The sequence below is a fragment of the Sus scrofa genome, chromosome 11, assembly GCF_000003025.6.
Source record: "Sus scrofa isolate TJ Tabasco breed Duroc chromosome 11, Sscrofa11.1, whole genome shotgun sequence".
Classification (NCBI taxonomy): domain Eukaryota; kingdom Metazoa; phylum Chordata; class Mammalia; order Artiodactyla; family Suidae; genus Sus; species Sus scrofa.
The window spans coordinates 46,583,060-46,605,033 of NC_010453.5; the positions used below are offsets into that span (position 1 = coordinate 46,583,060).

Below are 21,974 nucleotides of genomic sequence, written 5' to 3' on the forward strand. Positions count from 1 at the left end.
TAAAAGACAGGTGATCCCATCATTTCCTTAAAACATTCAGGGGCTCCCCATTGCTCCAAGACTAAGTCTTACTGTGGCATACAATATTTTTCATAAGCTGGCCCCAATAATTCTTCCCAACTTTTTGCCAAACTTCTTTTCACCCCAACCCTCAGTTTACACCATCATGAATGACTCATTGTTTCCCCACATTCCATACCCTTGTCTAACTCATGGCTTTGCACATGAAACAACACAGCATGTTGAGATAAAGGTAACTTGCCATTGTTGGAGCCCTGGATGGGACACAAGGCAGTTGAGATAGTAGGTATGGACTAGGTGAACTGTGAATGCAAGAAGTTCTTCATTCATGTACTTCTCAAACATTTTGTCTGCTCCAAAGTATTCCAAAGAGGGGAGAGTAATATCCTGACCCCCAACCATCGGTGTTGGGTGCAGAGCCTGAAGTGGGCCATTACAAGGGAAAAATTGATTTGAAATCTCCTTTCATATTTTTTGCTTTCTAGTGTGTACTCTGCTTGAATCAATACTGAAATAATATTTTAAATTTCTTGCCCTCGAGTAAAATTGAATTTTTAAGAAGATGTTATCCTGGGGTGCTGAATTCCCTTGGCACACTGCCAGGACTCCCGGGGCATGTGTATTCCAGATTGAGATGTGCACTTGGGATGAGGAACCAATGGTGGGACAGAAGAAGGTGGTGGCAGCAACAAACTGTGGTTAAATGTGTTAAACTTAACAAGGAGTGCCTTAGCATCACTGGGATTTGGAAAGGTCACTTTGATGGTGGCTCGGAAGATGGATGGAAGGCATGTGGATGTAAGAGGAAGGATAGACTGTTCTGGGTACCACCTGGATGGTGATACAAGCAACTGAAGAAAATTCCCAGTTTTTGACTTTGGCATTTGAGTAGAGAGCATTAGTATTTACTATGACAGACACAAAAATAGATTTTCAATTTTGCAAATGAAAGTTTGAAATGAATTTGGGACATACAGGTGGAGACATTTGTTAAATGCTAAATATCTGGTTTGGAGACCAGGAGATAAGTTTATTCATTTCTTCCTTCCTTCCTTCCTTCCTTCCTTTCTTTCTCTTTCCTTCTTTCTTTCCTTCCTTTTCCTTTCTTTCTTTCTTTCTTTCTTTCTTTCTTTCTTTCTAAAATCTATCTATCCATCTATCTAATCAATCATTTATTCATGTATCTATCAAGTGATCTACCAATCATTTATCTTTTTATCTATTTACCTTTGGGAATCATAAGTCTATAAGTGGAAATCAAAGCTATGGGAATTGATGAAATTGCCCAGGGAAGTAGTGAAAGTGTTGCAATGAAGGAACTAAGTGGAGAGGGGGTGGGGTGGGGGGCCAGTGGCGGCTAAAGAAATCAAAGTTAGTAAGGAAGAAAGAAAAATCTATGATGAACATTAACATTGCAAACAAGTTTTTGAGATCTCCTAACACATTTTCTCATCTTATAAATTTAAGTCAAGGCTTAAAAATGACAAAGGATTGCCCTAAGAGCACTGTTTTATTTTCTCATTCCTGGGTGCATGTTTTATCATATTTTAATGATCTCACTTTATCAATAAAATCTGTAGTGTTTTTTGAATCTCCCATTCACCACAGCCTATAGATAGCAAAGTGTTTCACAAAAAGTAGTCACTCAATACAGTTTTTTAAATAAATTAATTTAAATATTACCTTTTGGAAATAAGAGTGGACAACTTTATTTTGGGCAGATCAAATTAAAATATAAGCCTGGTAGTGGATTTTTTTTTAATCACATATACATTAAATATATTAACATATCAGTGGAAAAATAAATTAACTGCCTGAGATCCATGGCAAAAGGAACTTTCAGTAACTTTTTTCTCCAGACGCTTCTACATAGAAGAGTTATTTTTGGCCCTTGTTCCCCTCCCTCTGGAATGTCTTTCCTTGCTCTTTCTCAAATCCTCTTCCACCTCACCATCGCCACCCCAATCCTCCTGCCTTGCCACCACGCCCAGGCCCGCCTTCTCCAAATGCCCACACTTCAATATCTGCCCTGGAACCCTAGTCATAGGTGTCAGAAGAAATCGTCAAGGATTTCAGATTTGCTTTGGCTGTAAGTGGGTGATGCATTCTGCTTGAAATGGATGACAATGGTGTACTTTCCCAGGGTTTGATCCTAATCCACTGGGAAGTCCCAGGGTGGTGTAGAAATAGCACCGTCTTTGAGTGTCAGCAGGTGGGTGGCTCCCCTGGAGGAGAGCCCATTTTCTACACCACTTTTCTGCCCTCTGGCAAAGAGAAGTGGAAGCATTTAGAAGGCTGCCCGGCCTGATTCTTTAGGCCCAGAAAGCGGTGGGTTTGATTCTTTGCGATTGTTCTCTAAGTAATGATTCATGGAACAAGGCGGTGTTTGCCTTTTTGGAAAATACAGGGGAACCACTCTCTTGGCTTCTGAGAAAACTGAAAGTGGCTGTTTGCCAGAGATTTGTGCAGCTTCCTGGCCTGGTGGGTGGAAAAAATAGCACAGGGCGACGTGAGGGAAACAGGGACTCTCCCTGCCCCCACCCCACCCCACCCCACCCCATGTGCCCAAGATGCCGCCCCAGAAAGGCTGGACAGATGGTGAAGATCCCCTTTGGTGGCATTTTCTTTGGAAATGTGAGTCTGTGTGCCAAAAGCCTCCAAAGAGAGAGGGTCTCTGCTGAGACTGAGGCGCGCCCGGCTGCATTTAGGAGGCTGGCTGCTTGGGCTGAGATTTGCATCTGTGCGTGGCGTCTGAGGATAAGAAAGCACATCTGCTGATGCGGCCACGAACGCTGCCGCTAACGACAGCGGTTCACGAGATTCAAAAGATGAGGGAGGGTCAGAAAGTTAATTACTCCGGGTAAAAAAAGTCTAAATGCTCAGAGGGATGAACGGGTTTTCTGTAATTAATTTAAGAAAAGACTCTTTTAGCTGAAAAATAGGATCTTAATATAGACATTGGTAGTTTGAATTCCATCCTCAGTTCTTGCCGTCTGTGAAAATTATCTTATTGTACTAATAACGAGTTTGGAGGCAGTAAGCTACATGCTCTTGACCGGATTTTCAAAGAAAATAAATTGAGAGTGCAGAAAAGACAAAGCAAAGCAAACAATATCTTTGATATCTTGCTTATTTCGCTGCAGTAAAGTGGATCTCACAAACGCACTGAGTGATAAAGATGGTTTCGATGGCTTTGAATTGAAAAGACCACGTAATATAAAAGAGTTGCCTTGTTGTTACAGATTTTCTGGTGCACCGGGATGACATGGATTAAATAGGAGCATTTCACTGTGATGATAACACTTTGAAAAAAATATCAGAGACACACGGGCAATTTGGAGAGATCTTTGCTGCCATTAATTGAATTTTTCTCTGTGATCCCTTTGCTGGTACATAATCAAGATGTACCAGCCCTGTGCAGAGATAAAGAAGAGAAGTGAAATACTGTAAGCATCCTACCTGATTTTTCTCACTTCCCCAATCATACTTTCCCCTGACTCTTCTGGAACCTCCACTGATGTCCTGTGGAGGCTGCAGAAGGAATTTGTACATTCGTGGTATACACTTGAACTCTGAGGGTTTACCTACGGAAACAATGCATGAAAAATCAGAGTTATATCCAGGTATCATAAGTAGGATGGTTTTTAGGTCGACCAACTGAACCGCAACCAGCCTGAATGAATTAATGTTACTATAGAAAGATATTTTCATTATTACAAAAGAAAGATCACAGAGATCAGTATTGACAAGTGTTCATCCAGATACTGTGCCAAGGAGAGGGAGTTGGGGTCAGCTGGTGATACACTTCTAGCCCCCTTGGCAAGGCTGTCAGAATTATGGCTCTGGACCCCCAGGCTACCTTATACTAATGGCAGCATATACTCAGTTAAGGTAATGTCTCTTCCTTTGATTTTAAGCTTGCCAGGCCAACTTCTGCTTATGATTTGGCTTCCTGTAGAGCAGAGGAATAGTGGTTATACTAATTTCAATATTGGGGACTTGGTGACAGGCCTATTTGTAGTTGGAGTCTGGTTTCATACATCTGTTTGCAAGTCTGATTACTGTGAGTTTACACTGAGAGCTTGGTGCCCTGAAAACATTAGATTTTTGAGCCTGAGAAGCTGAGGGTGAACATGCTGGTGCTGTGAGAACACGCGGAGGCAGCTGGCCTCCTTTCTTCTTCTTTTTTTTTTTCTTCTTTTCTTTTTAGGGCCACACCTGCGGCATATGGAAGTTCTCAGGCTAGGGGTCGAATCAGAGCTGCAGGTGTCAGCTTATGCCACAGCCACAACAACACTGGATCTGAGCCACATCTTTGACCTACACCGCAGCGTGCAGCCACACTGAATTCTTTTTTTTTTTTTTTTTTTTTTTTTTTTTGCTTTTTTAGGGCCACACCCACTGCATATGGAAGTCCCCGGTCTAGGGGTTGAATCAGAGTCACAGCTGCCATCCACAGCCACAACCACAGCAACACAGGATCCAAGCCATGTCTGCAACCTACATCACAGCTCATGGCAACGCTGGATCCATAATCCACTAAGTGAGGCCAGGGATTCAACCCGCATCCTCATGAAGACAACCTTGGGTCCTTAACCCACTGAGCCACAACGGGAACTCCCTGGCCTCCTTTCTTCTGATGACACTTGTGTGCAGCACTGCTGGCCAGGAAAAAGACTATCCACACTTCTGTAATAGTAACCAATAGAGTTTCTCCTTTTATTAATTCAGGGAAGGTGGGGACACTGGTTGTAAAAGTCAGGGCCATAGGTTACTAGAGAGAACTAACAGAACATTAGGAAAGTGGGAGAAATAGCTCTCAATGCTTAATACAGTTTCAGCCGGCGATGAATAATCTGTGGATAAGCTAGGCTTCAGCTTGGGGAGCTAGGAGGGAGCAGACCAAAAGGAGAAGGAGGGTTGGGTTTAATTAGCCTTGAGGTTTTGCCAAGTGAGCATGAAAAGGGGGTGAACACAAAGGGGAACTGGAGGTGTGTGCTGAGGAGTGTTCCTGGTGATGGACCATAGATTCGAAGCTGGGTAAGGAGGGTGGGAAGAGATGTGTGGGAGAGTGAAAAAGTGGTCCGGTCCATGGATTATCAATTTGGGGAAGGCTGAAGGGTTGATGGAGTAGCAGTACTAGGGATGGATTCAAACGATAGGAGACGGTGATGGGAAAGTGGGTTGTTTGAAAAAATCCAGGCCATCGGGGGTCCAAAACAAAACTGCTTCCTGAAATTTGCTATGTGATGGTGTGCATTAGTTAGTCTCTCTCTGTCTCGGGTTTTTATTTATTTTCCGTTTCTAGAGTGGGAATAATAATATTTAAAAGCTACAAAGATTTGGAGATGTAATGGAGATAAACAACCTCGTACAGTGAATAGCAAATATTTGATACTGGAGTAAATGTCAATGCTTGCATTTCTACTACACAGTAAATGATTTGAAAGGAGAGGCATCTCCCTTTCCCTCTCCCTCTCCTTGTCTGTCTCCTTCTGTCTCTGTCTCTATTTGTGTCTCTGTCTCTGTCTCTCTCTCTCTCACGCACACATACCTCAATATAATAAATGTCTGCTCAAAAGAAAACATAGAATAGAAATGGGCCTGATGCATTGGGAGGAGGTGAGTGCGTTGGGACCACGAAGCTTCTCAGGAATTTCCCCCTGGGTTGAGGTAGGGGGTTGGAACAGGGGTTGGGATGGAGGAGAAGGAGCTCAAACACAGTAGCTGGGAGTTGGAAAAAACAAGATTTTTCCCTTTTTACATTTGGTTTTTATCCATCATAATTATACTGGAAGGAAACCTATGGAATCTGAAAGTTCTGATAAGTTTTTTTCCTTTAATGCAACATAGAAAATACTTAAATGTATTCCTTGCTCTTCTTTGGAAGAGGACTTGATTGGGAAATGCTTCGTGGGCTCCTTGGAGAAATTTATTTTGGTCACGAATAGCATAAGGAAGAGATTTGTCAATTATTCCCTGTTTAGGCAGGTGGAGGCAGTGGAAATTCATCATTCCTGATGCATCTCTGGGAGAGCCTCCCAGAGGCTGGGGGAGGGGCGGAGGATGGTTGTTCCACCCTGTGCGGTCAAGTTCTCTCTTTGGTAATCAGGTCACTCAAAGGTCTCCAGACTCTGTAACCACAATAGCCTTGCTGGAGCCACTCAATCTGGGGCTCAGTAAGGAGATATATTTGAGGCAGATTGATGACAAATGTCCAAGGTACTGAGATAAGTTTGGAGAAAAGAGGGAAGGGTCATTATGCCAAGGTGAAGCAAAGGATAGGCCCTAATGAACAGGAAGCCCATAAACAAATGGGTGCAGCAAACTTCCAGTTATAAAATAAATAAATCCTGGGGACCTAATGTGCAGCATGATGACTACAGTTAATAATACGATATTGTATATGGGAAAGTTTCTGAGAGTAGATATTTGAAGCTCTCATCAAAGAAAGAGAAAAAAACATTTTGTAACTATGTATGATGAGGGATGTTAACTAGACTTACTGTGATCACTTTGCAACATCTAGAAACATGAGTCATCATGTCATATCCCTGAAACTAATATACTGTTATTGCTCAGTGGTATCTCAATAAAACAAACAAATAATTGAGTGCATCCATGGAGGAAACCAGGCTTTGAGAGAGAAGGCTAACTAATTTGGAGTAGGATTAGCCTGTCAAGGAATGGGTATAGGGGTCCCCGCTGTGTCACAGTGGGTTAAGAATCCAACTCCAGCGCTCAGGTTGCTGCGAAGATTTGAGTTCCATCCCTGGCTGGGTGCAGCGGGTTAAAGGATGTGGCATTGCCCTAGCTGTGGGTCCGATCCAATCCCTGGCCCGGAGAAATTCCATATGCTGAAGATGCAGCTATAAAATTAAAAAAAAAAAAAGGAGGAATGAGTATGATGAGGACAAGGAGTTTTAAAACACAGAGCTCTGAGCCTGGGAAAAGGAGGAGATCTGTGTTCTTTGTGCTTTAGGCAGTAAGAAATGCTGATGACAGAAGTGCCAAACCATTCCAGAGAGATCCTAACCGTGCACAGGTCACAAGGGGATGGTGACGGGATACACGCAAGAACCAGTGAGTGAAGGAGGGAGATTCGCAGAAGGGAACCCTGGTGGACTTAGGAGGAAAGGGAAACTGAGGAAGAGGGGTATAGAAAAAGAGAAAAGGTTCAAACCACCAGAGATGCCTAAAGGAAGTGCTGAAGAATGAGTTAGAGAAGAGGTGGGGGCAAAGCCGTCCAGAGCTGGCTTCTTGGTGAAGAAGCTTAAGCCCCCTCTGGAAGCAGAGACTCTGGCGACTTGGTTACTAGGCTACATCTGCCAGGTACTCATTATGCCTAACACACCAGGGACTGATGGTCTTACTACATTAAACTTCAAAGAATCTCAAGGCTGCAATGAAAATGAACCCAGCGTTGTGCAATTTATGTTTTTCTCCTATCCCATTATGTGCATTAGTCACCTGAGTGAAAAAGCGGTGAAAAGAGTGGTGTGCCAAAAGTGGTATAGAAAACATGTCAACGTTCAAAGAATAATGAAAAGGGTTGCTGTTTTAACGCCATCAATGAAAATCAGCCCCTGTTTTACCAGTTCTTTTCAAGAGCACCCAGGATCCCCATCTTCTGGATATAGCCATACCTGCTTCCTGATCTGACCTTTCCCTAGGTACAAATTAATGAATGCTTCTACACTATAGACCTGAGCCTGGTATGTGATATAGCTAGATAAATCACCCAGGTATCCAAGTGCTCACTAAACTGAGACCTTCCTTGCAATTTTCACCTTTGATATTTTTTTCTTTTTTTTTTTTTTTGTCTTTAATTTTTTTTAGGGCTGCACCCATGGCATATGGACATTCCCAGGCTAGGGGCTGAATTGGAGCTGTAGCTGCCAGCCTACGCCACAGCCACAGCCACGTGGGATCTGAGCAGTGTCTGCAACCTACACCACAGCTCACAGCAACACTGGATCCACCGGATCCTTAACCTAATGAGCGAGGCCAGGGATTGAACCTGCGTCCTCATGGATACTAGTCAGATTTGTTTCTGCTGAGCCACAACGGGAACTCCCACTTTTGATTTTCTAATTTTTGCTTTTTGTAGGGTGGGTTTTTACTTTTGAGATCTTCGTTGGGACTGGGCCCCTGTCTGAAATGACCGTCTGATTGGCTAATTTTCCTATGCACGGCTTCCCCCTTCCTGCCTTCTCTCTGGGGATTAAAATTCTCCTGTCCTCTCCCATCTTCCCATTCTCCCCTGCCAGGTGAGAAAGGCCCAACTCCTGAACTGGCTGGCTGGTGTTCAGAGTCAGGTTCCTGATTCCCCACCTTGAGGAAGATACTCTCAAGAGAAACCACACATTGCAAACTAAACTGAAGGGGCCAGGTAGTATTATTCTTGCCCAGAGGATTCTGTTGACATCCAGGCTCTATGACTTAAGACAGCTCTGGGCCGTTTCAAGACCCCACTTGCAAGTGAGCAGAGGCAAAGCTTCTAATCCTGCTAAGGTGGGTCAGTTATTGCTGCCCAGACGGGTGTAGGCGACAATACACCTGGCCCGTGGGGAGGTGAAGATGGGGCTGGGATACGCTGATGTTGAAATTGGCAGCTCGGGCTCAGCTTCATACAGGCAGGCACCCCTTCCCTCAAGAACAATGTAAGCTACACTATCATGTGCTGTGTTCTGTGCGTGTTTATTTCTCTTTTTGCTATCCCATACTTGTTAATAAATTATACTGAAAAATAGCCTCACCAATGCTATTTGCCAAAGGCTTAGAGGTATCTACCCAAAACTTCTTTACTCTTGGGTGATTCTTGTTAGGCTCCACCTTCCAAACGACCCCATAGATGGGACTTCCAGAAGGGTGGCTGACCTCACCTGCTTCTTAGATATGAGGAGTTGGGCTGTTGCTCACAACTGCAGGGCCTGCCATGGAAATGTTGCTAACTCCTCACCACAGGCTTTGTTTCAGACATGCTCCTTTCCCCACGTTCTTAGACTCAGTCAGGACACAACCATCACAATAAAAGACTGACTGTATCACTTCACTCCCTGCCTCCATGACCTTCAGCACATCACAGCACCCAGATTTCATGCTCCTTATTTGGAACATGAAGCAGGAGAGGCTGGCTCCTCAGACTAATGGAACCGGAGCCTTGGAGAGTCTATGAGATTTAACTATTCTTCCTACAGGCATTGGATTCAGTGACTCTAAGTCAAATGATTTATTATAACTAACCATGATTATATAGGGTAAATTCTTCATTTTATGAAATCAGAGATATTTAACCACAACTCTTAGCTCTAGTTTCTCTCTTCTCACCCTCTCCCTTCCTCATTTCCTCCTGCCCTTCTTTCTTTCTCTATTTCTAACTCGTAAATAAATAAGTTATAAGTTTGAGTCATCTACTTGCTGAGACATCATTCTCGCATGGAGTTAGAAATCTCTAGTCTAAAACGACCCATTCAAAAAATGGGCAGAAGACCTAAATAGACATTTCTTCATAGATACATGAAAGATGCTCAATGTCACTAACTAATAGAGAAATGCAAATCAAAAGTACAATGAGGTACCACCTCATACTGGTCAGAATGACCATCATCAATAAGTCTGGAAGTAACAAACACTGGAGAAATGGGAACTCTCTACACTGTGTTGGTGGGAATGTAAATTGGTACAACCACTATGGATAATAGTATGAAGATTCCTCAGAAAACTGAATCTAGAACTTCCATGTAGTCCAGCAATCCCACTCCTGGCATCTCTCTGGAGAAAACTCTTAAGTCAAAAAGATACGTGCACCCCACTGTTCACTGCAGCACTATTCAATAGCCAAGCCATGGAGACAACCTAAATGTTCATCAACAGATGAGTGAATTAAGAAGATATGGGATATATGTACAATGGGATACTATTCAGCCATAAAAAGAATGAAATAGTGCCATTTGCAGCAACATGATCATACTAAGAGAAGTGAGATTATCATACTAAGTGAAGTAAGTCAGAAAGAGAAGGACAAATACAATATGACATCACTTATATGTGGAATCTAAAATATGGCACAAGTGAACTTATTTCAAAACAGAAGTAGACTCACATGCATAGAGAACAGACTTGTGGTTGCCAAGGGGAGGGGGAGGAAGTGGGATGAACTGGAAGTTTTGGGTTGGTAGAGGCGAACTCTTAAATTTAGAACAGATAAACAACAGATAGAACAGGGAAATATATCCAATCTCTTGAGATAGACCATGATAGAAAATAATACTAAAAAAACAATGTGTACATATATATATGTCATATATATATATATATATATGACTGGGTCACTTTGCTGGACAGCAGAAATTGGCACAACATTGTAAATCAACTATACATCAATTAAAAAAAAGAGTGAAGGGGAAATATTTATATAAAAAAGAAATTTCTAGTCTAAGTTATTCTTATTCATAATATTTGTTTTTAAAACTCTTTGGATCCAAATACTATATGATATCACTTACATGTGGAATCAAAAATTTCAACAAACTAGTGACTATAACAAAAAAGAAGCAGACTCACAGATGTAGAGAACAAACATTGGTACCAGTGGGGAGAGGGAAGGAGGAGAGACAATTTAGGGGTAAGTGATTAAGAAGTACAAACTATTGGGAATAAAATAAGCTGTTTGGATATATTATACAACATAGGGATTATAGCAATATTTTATAATAACCATAAAGGGAGTAAAACCTTTAAAATTGTGAATCACTACTTGTACATCACCACTGTACATCATAACATATAATACTGTACACCAACCATATTTCAGTTAAAAACAACTCTGGGGAGTTCCTGTCTTGGCTCAGCAGTTAACGAACCTGACTAGTATCCACGAGGATGCAGGTTTGATCCCTACCCTCGGTCAGTGGGTTAAGGATCCAGTGTTGCTATGAGCTGTGGTGTAGGTCACAGACATGGCTCGGATCCTGAATTGCTGTGGCAGTGGCATAGGCCAGCAGCTACAGCTCCGATTGGGTCCCTAGCCTGGGAACTTCCATATGCTGCGGGAGCAGCCCTAAAAAGACAAACAAAACAAATACAAACAAACAAACAAACAAAAACCTTCTGGGATCTATTTATCGTTTATCTATGTATCATCATCATCTATTTAGAGAAATACCTATGTTTTCAGCGTGTGATTAGAAAGCAATGTTTGTGATTAGATCTCTTTTCTAAATAACATTAATCTAAAACAACATCCAAAAAGTATAGTCTTACATTATCTGTCCAGAGTCATCTGAGATGCTTGCTGAAAAGGCAGAACTCTGTTTTTGGGGTGATAATCAGAATTACTGATAAGACTGTTCCCCTGACCCCCATCATTCTGAAGCACATTATATTTCCAGAATCTTGCCGATGAAGAATTTGTAAATCACAAGCAAAAGGAACCCTCCTACACTGCTGGTGGGAATGTAAGTTGGTACAGCCACTATGGAGAACAGTAAGGAATTTCCTTAAAAAACTGAAAAATAAAACTACCATATGACCCTGTATTTCTACTCCTGGGCAAACATCTGGAGAAAACCATAATTCAAAAAGATACATGCACCCTAGTGTTCACTGCAGCAGTATTTACAATAGCCAAGACATGGAAGCAATCTAAATGTCTATTGACAGAAGAATGGGTAAAGAAGATGTGGCATATTTATTCAATGGAATATTATTGACCCCTAAAAATGAAATAATGCCATTTGCAGCAACATGGATGGACATGGAAGTTATATACAAAGCAAAGTAAGTCAGAGAAAGACAAATATCATATGATATTACTTGTATGTGGAATCTAAAAAAAGTGATACAAATAAACTTATCTAAACAACAGGAATAGACTCACAGACATAGAAAAAAATTTATGGTTATGAAAAGGGAAATGGGGAAAGGGATAAATTAGGAGTTTGGAATTAACAGGTACACACTATTAAATAAAGTAGATAACCAAAAAGGACCTACTGTATAGCACAGGCAACTCTACTCAACATTTTATAATAACTTATAAGGGAAAAGAACCTGAAAAAATAGATACAGATGTATGTATAATTGAATCACTTTGCTGTATGTCGAAAACTAATACAACGTTGTAAATCAACTGTACTTCAATAAAAAAAGTAAACCACAATGCATTACACCATGTAAAGGACGATTCTGAAGTGTGAACAAAGGGATCAAGGGGCATAAACATATGCCTAGGAGCCACGTTAAATCCCTCTGGGTATGAAAATTACGAGTGAATAAAAATGGAAAGATACAGATAAGTAAGTAGGCAAAATCTATCTTTAAGTAGCTACATATCAGTTTATTTTTCCCCTTAATGAGAACTGAATGCTTTATCTTATCCATTCTTCAAGGAGATTACACCTCTTTCCCGTTAAAACTCGCTCGCCTGTTAGACCACATAGAACGATCTGTCTCCTAGAATAGTAATGCTTTTTCTTGAATGTATCTGTATTTCTCAATATTCTCATTGATAATTAGCTCTTTTTTAATTTTTTTTTTTTTTTTTTTTTTTTGCTTTTTAGGGCCACATCCGTGGAATATGGAAGTTCCCAGGCTAGGGGTCAAATCGGAGCCGGAGCCACAACTGCTGGCCTACACCACAGCCACAGCAGCACGGGATCTGAGCCACATTTGTGACCTACATCATAGCACATGGCAATGCCGGATCCTTAACCCACTGAGCAAGGCCAGGGATCGAACCTGCATCTTCATGGTATACTAGTTGGGTTCGATACTGCTGAGCCATGATGGGAACTCTGATAATTAGTTCTTGAACTATCTTTACCAACACTGAAAAAGAGTGACATCTTTGTTAAAGTCCAGTATTAGAGAAATAGTACAAATTATACATTCACTATTGAAGTTCCATAGCTTATTATAAATTATGATTAGCCTTGCACTAATAAACTTTTTACCTTCTTAAAATCAGGATTTCTGAAACATTTGATGAAAGAGGCTTTTTCAAAAGCAAACACTTATTAACATTTCTCTCAATGTTTGTTAATTATTTAGCACTTTGAAGTGTCTCTTAATCATTTGTTCATCCTTTTGTAACTAAATTATCTCTGATTAGTATATGTCATGTATGATTGTGTGTTTAGTGTATCTTATTGAGTGAACTGTCGGGCTCACACCTGTTAGTAGGCCTGTTGCTAAGTGCAAATATAGTGGGTTTTTTTTTTTTTTTTTTGGCTGGGCCCATGGCATGTGGAAGTTCCCAGGCTAGGGAGGGGACCCAAATCACAGCAGTGACCCAAGCTGCTTCAGTAACAATGTTGGATCCTCAACTCACTATGCCACAAGAGAATGCCACAAGCACAGTTTTGTTTTTTGTTGTTTTTTCTTTTTGATGGGAGCAGACTTTGCTGGTGCCAGTTAGTTAGGATGAGACTGGTTTTGAGCTAGAAAATGAAAATTGAGATGTCAGACTTTAGGCAAATAATGAGGTAACTTCAGTCACTCTGGGTCTTGTCATCTTTTATGGCTTTGAAATGACTGTGATTATTTTGCTGATGATAATAATTCCCATGTATTGTGCACCTCAGCTCAGCAGTGTGCTAAGTACTTGTCATTTCTCCTAATTTCATAAACTACCTGGTGAGGGACACAATATTAATGCTATTATCCAAAAGACAATTGATATTTGCTGGTTCAAATCTACACAGGTATGTAGCCAAACTGGGATTTGACGTCCTATCTATCTGAACTCAAAGCCCCAAATGTGATCATTCTGTTATTGGCTGCTGAAGTCAGAAGTCCTTGAGCCTCACTTCCAGATAAAGTGAGAGTAAGAGCTTATAGGGAGGCACCTCCCCAAGCTGAAGATAAATGCACATGGGACCGGCTGGGACCTGGGACCGGCTGGGACCTGGGACCCTTTGGGGCATAGGCTGCAATGCTTGCACCTGGACAAACATCTCCAGCAACAAAATACAAAGAAACTCTAAGGGACTAAAAATAACTGCCTACAGTGCAGCTAGGGCAAATCATGGGCAAGAAGATACAAAAAGCCTAAAAACCCAACTGAGCAAAAGCAGGTTATTGGGAGCAAAAACAGTGTACTATGCATGCTCCCTGCACACAATACCACCAAAGGGGTGGGCAGATCACCTAAGCCACCTCTCTGGCCCTGGACCCACCCTTACCCTCATCCCATATAAGGAACCAGCTTGTACACCCCACCCCCTAGAGAGCAAGCAAGCAAGGAAACTTGTTGCTTTTTGCTCCCCGCACTGCTGCAGCAGGGGCCCCAGTAAAGCCATGCCTGAATTCTCCTGTCTGGCCTCTTATAAATTTCTATTGATAAAGAAAGCCAAGAGCACAAGACAGTAGCACACACACTTTCCAAGGCACACAATCTTGTGCCATGGTTGTGTGTGTGTGCGCATGTGTTTATTTCTCTTTTGTTGTCTCTTAGCTGCTAATAAACCACATTTAAATATACAAGCTTTACTTCAATTACACTATGAATAATTAAACAAAAGATAAGACGGCCATAATCAGGCCATTGAGCTAAAGGGAGAACGGTTTCTCCACTCAGAATGGCAGCAACTGGACTTTTAGCCAGAGAAGAACCTCAGGACAGAAGAATGTGCCTGCAAGAGTTGGCTACTTTTGTTTCTACCAAGTTGTTCTCTCTAAAGTCAAGGGCTTATTTTTAGAAATTTAGCATTTTTTATACATATCATCTTTAGCAAGTATCTAGTAAACTATTTTAAAGAAGGGACACTTTTTATTATCCCTTCTAAGGTTCCATAATGCTTAGCATGGTAACTTGTTCCAAGCAGGTGCTCCATAAATGCAGGTTAATAAGAGAGAATAACCTTTCTCTAAACTGATAAGGGAGCAGGGGCACAAAAAACCAAAAACCAGAAAAACCTTCACGCAGTGCCCTGAATGTTCTAGAGTGTAATTCTGAGATTAATTATGAGCTGTCTTGTCATTGCTTCTGAAGTATATTTGTTTGCTTATGGTACATAGACTAAATGAGTTTTTAGTTGCTTATCAATTATTTGGCATTTAGCCTTTTATGTTGTATCATTTAGCAGGAGTCCACAAATCAGAATTTCATTTCCCTTTCAATTGCATGATGAAGTGAGACCTCAAATGGATATAATTTCTGGGAAGCGTTTGATCAAATTATTGTTGACCTGAGAAGAACATCCACAGAGCAGTTATTTGTAGCTTCTATTATATCGAATGGCTTCTATTTAATTAAAATTGTGTCCCTAGTCTAGAAATTATTTTCTAAGAAATGCTTTCTTGCTAAATAAGACTGTTAGATATACAGGAAAACTAACTCTACCCAGTGATGGCTGCTGCATACTGAGGAGAAACACATATTTCTGTAGATTTCCAATCAAGTTTTCTTGGGTCCAATCTAAGAACATCATCTACTGAGAAGTTACCAAGGAAGAACAGCTTCAAGTTTAAGGTGTACTTGGCTTAAGTCTCTGATAATGACTAACACTGGAATCAGTGACTAAAAACAAGAAGAAAAATAAGCAAAAGAAAACAACTCTGAACACAGAACTTAGAGATGCTTGAACTCCAGTCCCAGCTTGGCCACGGCCTTGCTTCATAGTGCTAGCTTCTGTACATTACAAATCAAGGGGCTGAAACTTGCCCCTCTCATCTTTTTGTAAAGATGAAAAATTGAGGACCAATGAGAAGACTGTGTTGAAGATCAGTGCAATAAAACAATCCTATTGAGGCCTCCCATCTTGGCTCAGTGGAAAGGACTCTGACTAGCATCCATGAGGACACAGGTTTGACCCCTGGCCTTGCGCAGTGGGTTAAGGATCCAGCGTTGCCGTGAGCTGTGGTGTAGGTCGCAGAAACGGCTTGGATCTCGTGTTGCTGTGGCTGTGGAGTAGCAGCTAGAGCTCCTATTCGACCCCTAGCCTGGGAACCTCCATATACCGAGGGTGCAGCCTTAAAAGAGACAAAAAGAGCAAAAAAGAACAAAAACAAAAAACCCAAACAACAACCGTATTGAAATAATCAACAGGGGCACTCAATCCAAGGGGTAAATCACAGTGGGTTGGATCATGATGCCTTTAGCCTCCCAGTGAATTAGTTCAGTTCGGGTGGGGACTGGGGAGATGGGTTTAGCAGCAGTAAGTTTCTCTTATATCAGTGCTGAGTAGTGCTTTTCTCTAAGATTTTTGTAACTGTTGCTATACTCATTTGGAAATGGCCCAGGATTCGCAGAGAGACTATCATTCACCAACCTCAATTTTCATCACACTTGAAAGGCAAAATGAGGATTTAAAAAAAAAGAAAATTACAGTCTGCATCTGTGGTGTATGGAAGTTCCCAAGCTAGGGATCGAATTGGAGCCGGAGCTGCCTGCCTGAGCCACAGGCATATCGGATCCCAGCCGCATCTGCAACCTACGTCGCAGCTCACAGCAAAGCCAGATCCTTAACCCACCGAGCAGGGCCAGGGATGGAACCTGCATCCTCACGGACACTAGGTTGAGTTCCTAACCCACTGAGCCACAATGGGAACTCCTAGAATGAAGATTAAAATTGGTATCCATGTTACTGGAGACATATTTTTATATATTAATTGGTGATTAATCTTCCCTTTTTTTGGCTACTGTAGTTGTTATTTCATGATCCTTTCTCTTTTCAAGCAATTAATCCATAGGCACTGAACAACAGAAGGGGAAAAAAAAAGAGTGAAAATGTTGGCTTTTGGGATCTTCACAAGTTAAGGTCAAGAGGTAAGGCAAATTTTGAAAAAAGTTTTAATCAGTCAGAGTTAGTTTTCCCAATTAGAGAGTCTAGACTGGGGGAGGTGTGTGGCCTGGGGAGGTAAGAGCAATAGAGCTTGGCTTGTTCCCTGAAAACTCTCCTGCCTGTACTCCTTGGCCAGAGGCCCGGGACCTGGAAGAGTCTGGAAACCTGAGACAGAGCAGAGCCAGTGCCACCTTCCCCAAGGAGGGCTTGGGGAAGCAGGCTGGCTCGGGAGCCCAAGGCATGTCAGAAGAGGCATCCAGGCAGGCGGACCTAGGGTTGTGCATGCCCCACTGTGGCTTGAGGAAGAGCGGGTAACTTTCCCGTGCCACCCAGAGGGGTGCAAACATGCACAGACAGCCAGCAGACCTCAAGGTGCCTGGTGTATGAAACATATGCAGGAAAAACTGTGAACCAACAACCAAGATCCAAGGCTCACCCAATCCCCACTTTCCAGTGATGCTCAGGTACTTTGTCAGTCTCCCCTTCGTCCTTCCCCGGCACCCCTGCCAGCCAGTTGCTAGATGCAACCCTGGCCCAAGGTCATAATTGGATGGAAATTAAGTTTTTTGTCACCTGGGGGAAATGGTGGGGGAAGGGATAATTTAGGAGTTTGGAATTGACATGTACACATTACTATATATAACCTAGATAACCAAAAAGGACCTACTCCATAGCATAGGCAACTCTCCTCAACATTTTGTAATAACATATAAGAGAAAAGAATCTGAAGTCATAGATACAGATGTATGTATAATTGAATCACTTTGCCATACACCTAAAACTAACACAACATTGCAAATCAACTACACTTCAATAAAAAAAGTAAACCACAATGCATGACACCATGTAAAGGATTGTTTTGAAGTATGAGCAAAGCAGTCAAGGGCCGTAAACATACGTCTGTGAGCTTGATATGGAAATCAATCTTGGCTATCAGTTAATAAAAATGATGCACTTACAGGTTTTGTGGACCCAAAATAGTTTCCACAGGGTGACTATATTAGCATCCACCAAATTCCGGTGCAACACTGGGTACCTTGGTTGCCTTTTCTAGATATGTTTAGTTCAAATCCATCTGTCCCTTTTTCTTTTTTCTTTTGTCTTTTTTTGGGCCATATCTGTGACATATGGAAGTTCCCAGGCTAGGGCTGAATCAGAGCTGTAGCCACCAGCCTAGGTCACAGCCACAGTAATGCCAGGTCTGAGTCACACCTGCAACCTACACCACTGCTCACGGAAATGCCAGATCCTTAACCCACGGAGTGGGGCTAGGGATGGAACCCGCATCCTCATGGATACCAGTCAGGTTCCTTACTGCTGAGCCACAGGAGAACTCCCCCTTTTTCATTTTCATTTCTAAATTTGGGCGAGTGGTGTTTTGATAAGTAACTAAGAGCTATTCTCTGTCTTAGCTGAACAATCTGGTTTGTATCAAATAACGAAGGTCGCATAGAGACAAGCTTATCATACCTGGTGGAACTGAACTGCTTTTTTAACTTATTAACTTCTATTATCTTTTGATCCGTGACAGAAGTGTAGCAAAAAGACAAGTTTTAGAATTTTATGAACTGTGATTTTTGTGTCTAAAATCTGCTGTTTTATGAACACTCAGAGCAACTGCCTTCTAATAGTTTGTCTAGCCCATTACCATATATATGCTAAAACAACTGGTAGACTGCTGTACAGTTGAGTGCACTCACCAGAGAGACAGAGAAACTAGACCTTATTCACAGGCCTCCACTCACCGACTGCGTGACTTTGCTGAAGTCATTTCTCTTCTGGGCACTTCAGTTGCCTTACCTGTCAAATGAGTTCTCCAGCTAAGTGTCTTTTTAGATCCTTATTGACGTGGAGATGAACTGGTTCCATGGGCGCTCCTTCTCTGCAAGATAGTAATCCAAACAACTTGAGGTCACTAACCAGGACACAACTGGCTAGAACACGAAACATTATACTTTTGTAAATTTGCATAAATTAAGGATCGTGTCTCTTTGTCACTGTCATATTTGGTGATAAAACTCTACACTGAATGGATAAATAGTGCAATTTCGAGGCTCTATCTTTGTTACCAGGAGAATATGGGGTTGGCTGTAGGTTATGGGGATGGGCAACTAATTCATAGGTTAGATACCCAAGAAGGGGTTATCTCTTGATAACAATGTCCTCCTTTTTCTTCTTCCATTTCCTCAGGAACTAACTGCTCAATTTGGGTTCCCCCAGAAGCGGACCAGGAGATGAAGGTTTGATAGAAGCAGCTTATTTGGAGATCCCAGGAAGACTGCTGGGAGAGTGGGGAAGTAGCACAGAGAAGAGAAGAAAGGTACTTTTTGTTTCATCCTCCAGAATATCTGGAAGACTGAGAGGGAACTTGCCCCAGAGTTGCCCCTCTGTTGGGGCGAGAGAACCGGGGTACTGAGGCATTGAATTTCTATCCTGTCCTGCCTACGAGTGTTAACTCCTCAAAAGGCTCTAGATAGGCCAGGCCTGTTCCTGTGGCAAGAGAAAGCCTTAGGGCGGAGTGTCTCAGATGCTTGTGGGAGGAAGCAGGTGGCATGTGTGGAGACAAGATTGGTGATGCCAAGGGGATTTGGGCAGACCACCAACAGCATCTGCTATAGTACCTAAATCCAGACAAGAATACTCGTGTTGTTATAGGGATTCCCCTTCTAGCCTTAACTCTTAGTCTCATTTATTTTACATTTATCTTCCAGAACATATTTTCTTAGCTATTGAAGGTTCTGCTGACTTTCCTCATCTCTGTGCAACCTCACTTCATGTTACTCATTAGTTCTTCTAAGATCAAGCCAATCTATACACAAAATGTTGCCTTTCATCCTTTGCTAAGCTGTCCCTTCCACTTGGAATACATTCATCAGTCATTTACATTAATCCATGTCCTTCCTAGCACACAGAATTTTTTTTTTTTAATGGAGAACATAGCTAATGCTTTAAAAAAATTGTTTTTCTCAGATCGAGTTATATACCACCTCAGGGTTTATCTCTTTCCAATGGCCTTCCCTATATTCAATCCTTTAGTCCAGAATCCACTCAGTCCTGGTATTATATTTCATCCCCTTCATCTATCCAATAATATTCATCTTCTTAATGTAAACATTATTAATTCAAGGAAGCCTTTTCTGAGCCCCATATTTACATTAGATTTCCATTTGGCTGCTCCAAGATCATTCAAAGCTCTTCCTTTATAATTTGCAATTTCTGTTCACTGTTAGGCTTTCAGGATACATTTCAAAGGCCATGAGTCCAGGTACCATGATTTTACTTAACTCCTAGAATCTGGCACATAGTAGGCATTGACTAAAATGTGCTGAATGATTGTATGCATAAAATGATTCCATTTGGGGCTGATTCACATTTTAAAGAATTGATTTTATTTCTTCTGGGTATTTTTCTCATGAATTTATAAATCTGTTAAAAGTGGAGATTGCTTCTCTTGCATTCCCTCTACAGTGCTTCATGCAGTGTACTTCATACAGTAGGATCTTCAAAATGTTTGTAAATAAATTAACTCAATGACACCAAGGTCCCACATTGCATGCTTTGGTAAGAGATAATTTGGACCACCAAAGGCATGCTGCTCTCTCCAGGTGAAATATGGCAACAATTCAACTGGAGGAAATTAATTGCAGAAGAGTGACAAAGTAATAAAATCGAGTTTCAAATAGAAAAACAATGAAGAAATATATCCTGTGATTAGGAAGGATAATGAAGTTACTGAAAATAGACACTAATTCTAAACATGTAGCGAGTGCTTGGAAAGACAAAAATATTGGAAAATATGTGCCAGTTGGTCTTAATAAGACACACCAAGAAAAACAAATTAGTTTAAAGAGCAAAAGCAAGCACAAGATTTGCAGTCATTAATCCTGAAAAAAATTAATGATGGAGCAAAGCAAACTAAATTTAAAAAATGCAAAACAAGTTAATCAGTTTAGACCAATATGCATTAAAATAGCAGAGATACTTTTGAGAAGACCTCGTGTTTAACAGAATCATATTAATAATCATTATACCAAGAAAATTACTCTGAAATGTGTTATGTTTCCCTAGAAAAAATGCACAATAAGAGACTTGACTGTATCTAGTCTAGTCTGTTTATGGATGCAAGTTCCCAAACATATTTATGCAGATATTTTCTAAACAGAGCCAAAAAATTTAAAAAATCTCAAAAAAGAGTATTTTGGCTTAAGTGTTCAGCAGAGATGACATGAGTGTTCATTTGCCCCTACTAATCCAAGGAGATTAGGTAGAAGCCAGCCAGCTTTTTTTGAATATTATCTGAAAACAAAGGTAATAAAGGAAGTGATACGGGGCAAAATATCATAGAGAAGGCTACGTATATATAGTCTCTAACTTTAACACGTAAAAGCTACATATTAACAATATATATGGATATTTGTACTTGGGAAAATCAAGAGCCTTTATTGGTATGAGATGTGTTTCTAGGAGTAGATTATTGCATCAGACCTCTGAAAAAAGAAGGGAATCTGGGATTTTTAGCTGTCATAATTAGGTGAAAATTAGCAAAAGCATAGTTTTTGTCAGTGATGGAGAGATAACAGATTACGGTAAGCAGTGCTGAAACTTCATTTTCCTGTAATCATTTGGAATCAAGTGCACACTGAAGATAAGGCTTTGGGTATCAACTTGTTGCTATCTCATAACAACATGAAGGAATTCACGTGGGGCTGGGAGGGGCTGCTTTTAGCCACACTAGGTGGCTTAAAAAAAAAAAAAAAAAGACGGCTGAGGTTAAATATGAAATTCTCAAGTCACCAACTTGAACCTATGAGACTCTATGTGATGATGCTGATGGACCCTTTTGACTTGACAGCTGCAGAGCTGAGTTACCCGGCAAACAAAGGAGATTGGCTGTGGATCGAGAAGTTAACACATTCTTCTAATGGGCCCTCTCTCCAAGTTTCTTCTTGGAAAGTAAAAGTTTCTAATGGGACAGAGTAAGACCCAGAATATTGAAGTAAGAATTATGGGAGGATTTGAAGGACTTGGAGTAGCCACACACCCCAGATTCTTTATGCTTCCTTTGCTAATGGATGCAACTGAAGTAGTTCATGTAGATTCTCTTTTTTGTTGTAACTGTCCTCCTTTGCTTCAGCCAGTTCTCTTCAGGTCCTGAGCCTCTTTTCC

The 21,974-nt window shown here is 41.2% G+C and overlaps 1 protein-coding gene across 1 annotated transcript in view; it reads right to left on the reverse strand.

Moving 5' to 3' along the window:
• The window catches only part of KLF12 (Kruppel like factor 12), a 674,377-nt gene that overhangs the window by 601,964 nt on the left and 50,439 nt on the right, over nt 1–21,974 (reverse strand). Inside the window, exon 2 of the mRNA XM_021065116.1 lies at nt 18,609–18,690. The gene's annotated coding sequence lies outside the window, so the exon portion shown is untranslated. The remainder of the gene's footprint in view (nt 1–18,608; nt 18,691–21,974) is intronic.